At 37.1% G+C, this 9,409-nt stretch overlaps 1 non-coding gene across 1 annotated transcript; it reads left to right on the forward strand.

Annotated features, from left to right (window-relative positions):
• Positions 1-3,786: 3,786 nt before the first annotated feature.
• Trnak-cuu (transfer RNA lysine (anticodon CUU)) lies at positions 3,787-3,859 on the forward strand. Its single transcript has one exon. It is a non-coding gene; the product is annotated as a tRNA-Lys (tRNA).
• Positions 3,860-9,409: the final 5,550 nt, after the last annotated feature.

Below are 9,409 nucleotides of genomic sequence, written 5' to 3' on the forward strand. Positions count from 1 at the left end.
AAGGTACTGGTCGGTTAATACATCCTTTAGTCTCCTCCTCGAAAGGCGTGTTACATGGGAGAGCTTGGAGCAAGAAATATAATGCAGCGCAGAATATCACAAAGTTACTGTAGGATATGATTGGCTTATCAGTTTATATGTTTGTAGGTTTAACCGTAAACGTTCTGGAAAGGAATTCTTTCTCTCTTAGTCCTGTGCTTAGTCCTTAGTCTTGTGCTCGTTCATTGATAGTTTGCTGTGAGCTGTGGAACCCAGTACTTCGACAGCCTCCATGTAATCCTGGTATCCAGTGTTGCCCAGGCTGCAAATCAGATCTTTTTGTTCATTCATTTCTATTTAATTGTCGATGAACCACTCTCTGATGTTTTCAAAGAACATATCTGTTGCTTAAAGAGCTGGTGCAGTAGTTTTTCTATCGGCAAAAAAGTTGGTGTTATTTGCAAACCGTAACTTGTGGTTGTTACAGCCTACATCACCGACATAAATGAGCTGGAGAAGTCCTGTGATGGGTCCCAGCACCACGTTTTCGTTCTTCGGAGATTGTTCCTTGGCCGATACTACCTGCCTTCGATTTTCAAGGTAAGACGGAAGAGTTGCCATAACAGTACCTCAAATACACCACTGTAGCTTATTAAGTAGTATCTTGTGCGAGATACAGTTAAATGCCTTGCTGAGGCCTCAGAGTGTCAGTGCCACATTTCCTCTCTTCTCAGCCCATTGCCTTATCTTCTTAATTAAGTTCAGTGTTGCTGTAACTATTGATTTTCCTTTTCGAAATTCACGTTGTTTGCCTGGACGAGTTCATTGTCTTAAAAATAACTTAGTATCAGGTGTTCCATCATAAACCCTACAATTTTAGCTGAAATCAGGATTATTAAAACAGGTATAAAACTGGGCGCTTCACAAGGGTCATATTTTTCGTAGACTGGTACTGTCCATGCCAGTTTCATGAATTCTGGGGAGAGTAAACATTTGTTGGATACTATGGCTACTGGTGGAGCAAGCTGCAAAATAATTGTCTTCAGGGCTATGTAGGACATGCCGCACTGTCTGAATGTTAACATGAATTCACTATTTTTCAATGTTCTTGGAGTGAACTTATTCTAGTTTTTAATAGTACAAAAATTTACATTTTTTCTATATGAGCTGTAGAATATAAGCCCTAGTCTGGAATCTAACTTAGTGTTTTTCACTATCCTAACAAAGTAATTATTGAAGATATGACTTCATTAATTTAAGGCAGAGAATGACCTCAATATGGGAGAATTATATGTGAAGAGTTTTGTATCTGTAAAATTGGTTTACATGATATTTGTGGATGTGTACAAAGTCACTTAGCAAAATGGACTGTTGTTTTAAGGAAACAAACTGCCTATTGGCTTCTGTCTCGGGTTCTTCGGCCGACGTTCATCTAATGATTTTTCTGACAATTCGCCAGCACGAGTGGCTGGCATTGTCAAAGCTTCACCCTCCATTGCCGGTGGTGAACTGGAGCCGAGCTCGCGGCCGCGCCTTAACAATTTTGTTTTAAGGAAACATGGTGCAGCAAACCTCAAAGTGTTCAAGAAGTTTGTGTCCTTTATATTTTATTTATTTTTAGTGCTCTTGATTTGGCCAATTTATATTTGCTCAACATGAAACAGTGGACAAATAAAAAAAAACACAGGTTCAGCTTCTTTGATTAAGAGAGAGCTTATGATTAGCATCATTAATAATATGCCTTGGCAGCCAGTGACCATGTTCTAATTTACTGTAGCACATTGTAGATATTGCACTAAAATTAGAGAGATTTTTGAGCAATAATTGATGTAGTGGTATCGAGGTACAGTACTTAAGTGCACCACACTAGCAGTTCGTTAGCTTGGATTTCTTTCTCACAGCTGCCACAGTTTTTCATCATTTTATTTTATCCTTCGCAATAAATTATAAAATTGAAATATATTTAAGCATATTATATATATATATATATATATATAATAAATTCAATTTAGCCATGATTACTAACCATGTAACTCAAATAACTGTAGGTCGAAGTAAAAAGACCAAATACACAAGGAATTTTAGTATGAAAGAGTGAAAATAGCTAGATCTGTGATGTACACAATGCAATTCTTTTGCTTTCCACGTTTGTTATTGGGAACATTGATATGTAGACTACAAAGGGAGTAAAACATCTAGGACATATTAATGCACTAATAAAAAAAATAATGGAAATAATAAACATACAATGTACTTGATTTTAGAGCATTAGGTAAAGCTAATATCACGAAAATAGTATTCATGCATTTATTTTTGTCATATTGTAGCACAAAGGTAAAATATTGTTCAAGATGCCACTGATCATGTTTTGCAAGGAATTGTATAATGTCCTGAAAAATGGCTTTACACTCATGAAAGCAGCTAAATCTAACGAAATACATTTTTAAAATTTTGGCTGTCAACTTGAGGAATAAATCAAACATTTTAAGGTTAATTTTCCTACACTATTTTCTTAAATTATTCTAATTAATGATGTAAAACGTGTAACTTTATTGTTGAGTGTCTAACCTTCATATTTTATGATGAAGTGTTGACAGTTCTTAAACATTTAAATGTTTTTGTGAAATTTCTCTTATTTATAAGCTTGTTTCCCATATTTCATTGTTGAAATGGTGGCTACCTAAGAGTGTGTGTGTGTGTGTGTGTGTGTGTGTGTGTGTGTGTGAAAGACAGCAATTACCTATGAGAACTTGAAACAAAACTATGCAGACTTATTAAGATAGTGTTGGTCAGGGTGTTTGGACGTGTGAGTGTTAAATCTGTTTAATGTAACAGAAAATCCGCCTTTTGCAGGATACAGTTTGTTTATTTTTGCTTTACCCAACATCTGAAAGATGATTTTTTTCAGGATCTAACCAAATGACATGGTACATATAAAACTACCCCCTCAAAATAACTGGTAGCATTATGTGGGATAGAATAAAGGCAAAAAAAGCGTTGAAGATGTCACAGAAAATGCTGGAATATTTTCGGGTGGAGCGTAAATAAACATTCTGTGTCTTGCTGAAGACGGAATTTCTTTCTAATTCTTCTTGGCAAGCAGTGAAAGTAACAATAGCTAAAGCATCCAAAAGATGATTATATATGATTGCTTATTTTTATACCTAAATGATCCTACACTGAATTTTAATTTTTCTGCTTGTGTACAGTCTGTCGTCTCCAATACTTGCAGCGTAGACTTTTATTCGCCGTTGTCAGTATCAGTAACACTCTGCTGGAAATGTGGCCGTTGTGTTCATTTTATCGAAAATAAGTCCTCTATGTAAGTATAAATGATGTAGAAACAAACGAAAACACTATTTCTAGTCCTGTTAAAACCACTATCTCATACTATGATGCGGACAGTTACGCCACCTATCCAGAATTCAGAATAAAGTAACTACGTTAGAACGTTGTCTTATCGTGCACGAAACCGTTGGAATATTTATTCTTTTGACACGTGTATAGTGCGTCAAGGCAGCACCACCAAAAGAGTTTCGGTAATCAAAGGCGAACGCAAAATGCTAACAGTACGATTAATGTAGACTAAGGCATCATTGGAAAGATCGCGGTGTGCGGAAGGGTGCTGTGCGGTGGACACTGTTCGGGTGACGCTTACCGGCTTTTCTAAGGAGAAAGCGGACTCGAAATAACTAATCGAAAAAAAGAATGGAGGCATTTCTTATTACACACTGAAGAAAAATACAATTTCAACTTACTACGGAATATCAAGTACTAGTACCATGAGTTACCCGATTACTCCACGTCGCCCGGCTAGCTCAGTCGGTAGAGCATGAGACTCTTAATCTCAGGGTCGTGGGTTCGAGCCCCACGTTGGGCGAATAATTTTTAACATCGCTTTGGAATTTCTACAGTTTTTCTTCGGAAAATGCGATATATTATGCAACAAATGGAGTTGACTTGGTGATGTGTTCCTCCATATTATGCAAATCTCTATTACTTTATTTTACTTTTCGCAAACATATTTCAGCACTTTCTGTGCAACCATCAGTGGGATATTTTTATGTTCTCGTCTGAAAAGTAGTGTGATACTGTTACATTTCAGTTTCAGCCTAATGTTTTTTTTTTTTTTTTTATGAAGGAGTAATGACTAGGCATCAATTTTCCATAGATTTACATACGTAGTTAACTGCCCATGTCACCTGGCTGATACACGAAGTATTGCATGTTTTCATTGTGGAGAAGATAAGGCCTAGAACACAGGCGTGGATGATAAATATTTATACAGTTTTGCACTTACCTCAAATAACACTAATAAGGTGCATTTATGTTGGTAGACGTGTAACTGCCATAGACTAGGGGTGGCTATATTTTCTACGTAAAAAAAAGTAATATTTCTGAAAAATAGAAACGAGAAAACGGGACATTACGTTCAAAGAAAATATACTTCATATATATGCCAGCACTGCTTGAAAGAGACAAATGAAAACTAACGTTCATACACGGGAATAGGAATTTATTTTAACAACGTACTTTAAAACATACGTATCATGACGTTGAATCATATTCTAATACATAAATTTTTCCAAGAATTGTGCCAGAATTCAAAACACTAAGAAAACAGTAAACAATATCGTAGATATCAAATGCCTGCTGAACATGGACTTCTGGATTCTGAACCAAGAACATCACTATTAACTTTTTACTTATCAGAAGACCTACCGTCTTGCAAGAATTTTGGATAGCGTAATAGCAGGTTGTAGAATTCATTGCACGTAACGTATTGTAAATGAGTTAACAGCTGCAATCGCGTCGGTAATTTCGGTAGTAAAACGATTTTTTCATCAGTCCAAAGGGAGTTAACGACTGGAAACACTTCTTCAGCAACAGCATTTGTGCCTGCCATCCAGCAAGAGAAAAACTCAGAAGTATTATATATTTATACATGAAATGCCTACTTTTTAAGTTTGTGGAATACATCAGTCATCTGGTATCAGTATCTAAATTATCTTTTCCCCATTCTTCAAGTTTTCTACGAACAATTTTGTTCACATGTCCTAATTCATCAAATAATGCGTCTTCATTGACCTGAATCTTTGAACCTGAATCTACTGTCTTAAGAATTGTCAGTTATTTTTAAAACCTCATTCCAAGATGCAAATTTTTCTGTGTCATCCAATGAAATGATTTTAGAATATTATATAGAGAAACACACTTTTATAAATATCTTAAACTATCATAAAATAAATTTGTAATACTTTCATATTTGATTGAGTGAAAATACCTTCATATTCTAAGTTAATTAACTTTGAAGGAATAACTGCAGTCTTAAACTTACTATGTTTCCTGTTAATTTTTTTCTTTAAGCAACTGTTTCCTGTACTGATTCAGTAGTAGAAATTTTGTTTCTTCCCAATTTTTGGATTGAATTTGAGAACATTTTCAATTTGCTTTCTGTGAAATGAAGACAAAGAGCTGACTGGTTTGTCAAAAAAACTGTTTTGGCAATGTAGGAGACCTATCGTATGAGATGAAATAAGACTTTAGAGGGGCATACATATCAATAAGTTTTGTAACCCCTGGCAACAATAACAACCATCTGGTTTTAACACTACCTAGAAACTGAACAAAAAGCACTACCTAGAACCTGCTTATATTCAGTAGCAACAAAATCACAAAATGATTTCAGTTCTTTCACATGCTCAGTATAAAAATGAAAATATTGTAGTAGTTTATTTGCTACAGTTTCTGCATCGGTAGGCAGAATGTCTGCACTCTTTTTTACAGTGGTGTGTACGACCAATGTTTTGAATGTTCATTTGGAGCACACTGTTAAATTTGTAATAAACTTTGAAATGTTGTTTGTCCCAGCCTTCTTTTACCCACCAAAATTAGAGATACGGCTATCTGCACAAAACGCAACAATCTTCTCAATTAAATTCTTAAGATGCCCACGAGGTGGTAGCTAATAGTTCTGCTAGTTCTCCACCAATGTTCTGAAAAAAAATTATTTTGCACTGAATACCTTTGGTAGGAGTGATATATCTAACTATAATCGGGACTAATTTTATGCTTCTGTGATTTGCATCAACCATCACAGACACGTACTTAGCGTCTTTAAGTTCTTATTATTCTTCATGCATACATATGGCGATAAAACATTCACTAAAATCGACTCGCCCTTTGTCTTGAAAGATGTGAATGTCTTTTCAAAAAGTACTTTGTAGATAAGAGCTGTGCAATCCATTGAACGGAATGATTAGTTGTTTTGCCGTGAGAAAGACAAACAGCCATTCTTCAGCAGTGATGTATTTATCCTGCTCAGTTTGCAGTCGATTCGTTCTTACGAGGGAAGTTACACTACTGGAAGTTCTCGCGGAAGCTGCCAACGCTTGCTGCTTCTTAATGTGCTGTGTTACATCGGCACGTCCTCCATGTTCAGTGGACAAGACTGAACGATGTAAAGCACATTCTACGTTCGTAGATGTTGCCTTTTGCTTCCAGAAATGAAACTCTTTAGTTTTGGAGAAATTGTATTTTCTTTTCCCCATATTAACACGGACATCTGTCGCGAATAAAGCGAATAACAAACAATAGAATGCAGTGGCGGAAACCCGCCGTGTCCTAATAGTTAAAAACTTCTAATTCTTATAGGTTCTTTTCGGTAGAATTCGGAAGACTGAACCGCTTGCTGTTACTGCCAATCTGAGAGATCTAACAGTGTGTATTCATTATTATAGATAAGCGCGACTTTTGAATATTAACACCGTAGAACGGCATTCAAACAACTTTGTTACTTCTGTGCATCTCTACGATTAAAAAAAAAAAATTAGTACGAAGTCTTTGACAGAGTTGCCAGCACTGAGGCTCATTGACTAAGAAAGCGGAATGTCTTCTATCCGTACCTCTACTGTCACCGTGTACTTTCGCTCCCAGCTCTTGTTACGCTCAAGGGCCAAGAAAACTTTATGCCTAAAACATGACAGCTAGCGAAATATTGTGTTCCGTTGAACATTCAAGTTGGGCCTGGATCTTCGTACGAAAGTATGAAAAACGTATGGGACGAAACTGGCGCGTACAACAAATAACCCAGGTAGAACTACATGAAAAAGTTACAATTATTGACTAGTAAGAGACTACGGAAAAACGGGGCATTTGTCGTCCAGTCAAAAATTTGTCAGAACAACAGGATACGTAAGGAAAAAAGGGACAGTCCGTTAAAAACCCCACCACAGGCGTTCTTACAGACTGTCAACAAAACAAAGGTTTCTGTTTCTGTACCATTTCAGATCGAAACCCATGTTATTTATATTGTTACTTACGATTTTTGCTTCTTCTAGCCTTTATTCCCGTTATTTACGACGTGTTGAGGCATCTATTTTCTTTTTAAAGGAAACTTTTAAAATGAACTGCATATGTAAGCCAATGCAAAGCTGATGCCCACTCATCAGTCCTTCAAATGTATATGAAAAATTTCCGGTACAACTGTTTAATCCAAACCTGTATTTTAAGCCTAATTTTCGCCATAACAAAAACCATGCAATATTTCTTGTATCAGCTAGGTGAACATTGACTCTTGACGATGTATGTGAACCAATGCAAAATTGGTGCCTAATTATCTTACATCCTACAAGAAGTCAATTTCAGTAGCTACAGTGTAATATTTATTTGTTTGTGTTTAGATACTTCTGCACAACAAGCTTGCCCGTTTTGGCTTACAGTGCCATTTACAAGTGCACCTGTGGTTGTTGACAATAATGAAACTTATTTACATCTTACTTATGATAAAGAACGTATTTTTATAGATTACATTTCTACTTATGTTCAGGTGAAGTTGAGGATCGTATGACATCCAGCAGCCAATTTTGAGCTTTCTGTTGTGAAATATTGTTATTTTCACGTGGCTGTTATAATATGAATTTTTTTTTTCGTGATAATGATGTTTCAGGTATTTGACAGTTGGGTTCCTTAGGTGCTAGATGTTTACAGATTTTCTATCTTTAGAAGTCAGGGATGGTGCGTTTGCTGCATAGATATTATATGGTTAATTTTTCGTGTGTGTAAACTATTATTTCATATGTCTATCCTTTCTAGTGGCCGAAAATTTAAAAGAAAATTCTAAATAGGGCTTGTGTTTCAGGTAAGTTTGTTCATAGAGTAAGTCGTCGGGAAATTTTTCGTATGAGTGTATATTTCCAATTTTTTTCAAAACATTCATACCAAGTCCTTTATTTTTATTATTCGTTTACCAGATGTAGAAGTATGAAACCGGAACGCCCCTATAGGTGGTGCTAGCCGTCAGTGTAGGGCCCGTGAGACCGCGTCTGCAACGTCATTTGCTTCCTGAAACGGCTGACGACAAATGTCAACACACAGTAACCCGGTATCTGTTTCAAACCCGTAAACATGTCGAGCAGGCAAAACAACTGCTGTCAATAAACAGTTTCAACAAATAACTTTATTAAGCAGCAAGGTCTAGGATTTCTAGACGAGATCAGTGACCACTAAATGGACAATAACAGACAGTTAACTGCACTAATTTAATTTAGAGTAATATTTGATATGCAACTGCTATTAATTATAAAACACCTTTCATACACTGAAACGAAGTACAGGTTTCTTCTTAAGTAACAAAAACTGATTTTAAAAGAGGGGGCGCAGACAAGACAGCAGGCTTCAAATAAACAGGTATAGCAAATAAACTTATTGCAGTGGGATTGATCACGCCTGAAAGTAATACAAAACCCACCGAAGGTGAAAGACGAGAAGGAGAGCAGAGTGGCAATTCACTTAACTTGGGCAGGACGGGGTCGTTCTTCCGCTCCTTAGGACGTCAAGAGACCGGGCTGCCTCCGCAGGCGTCGAAATGATCAAAACAACTTCAAGTAGCTGTCGGATCCAAACCACGCTAGGGTGGCCTCTAATAGAAACCACTTAGTGGGACAGACAGCTATCGCATGTTAACTAGACGCTCCACCTCCACCAGGCTTGACTGTTGGGCCCCACACCGTCAAAAGCCTCGAGCCGCTCGCACTTCCAAAACAAACTCCTGTTCCTCAAATGGTTCAGATGGCTCTGAGCACTATGGGACTCAACATCTGAGGTCATCAGTCCCCTAGAACTTAGAACTGCTTAAACCTAACTAACCTAAGGACATCGCACACATCCATGTCCGAGGCAGTATTCGAACCTGCGACCGTAGCGGTCGCGCGATTCCAGACGGAAGCGCCTAGAACCGCTCGGCCACACCGGTCGGCAACTCCTCTTGACGTATGTAGAAATGTAATCTATAAATATACGTTCTTGAGCATAAGAAAGATGAAAATTTAATTATTCACAGCACCCACTGGTGTACTTGGAAGTGGCATAGTAAGCCAAAACAGGCAAGCTTGTTCTGCAGAAATATCTAAGACGAGCGAATAAATATTAG

The sequence above is a fragment of the Schistocerca nitens genome, chromosome 9 (genome assembly GCF_023898315.1).
Source record: "Schistocerca nitens isolate TAMUIC-IGC-003100 chromosome 9, iqSchNite1.1, whole genome shotgun sequence".
NCBI classification, from domain to species: domain Eukaryota; kingdom Metazoa; phylum Arthropoda; class Insecta; order Orthoptera; family Acrididae; genus Schistocerca; species Schistocerca nitens.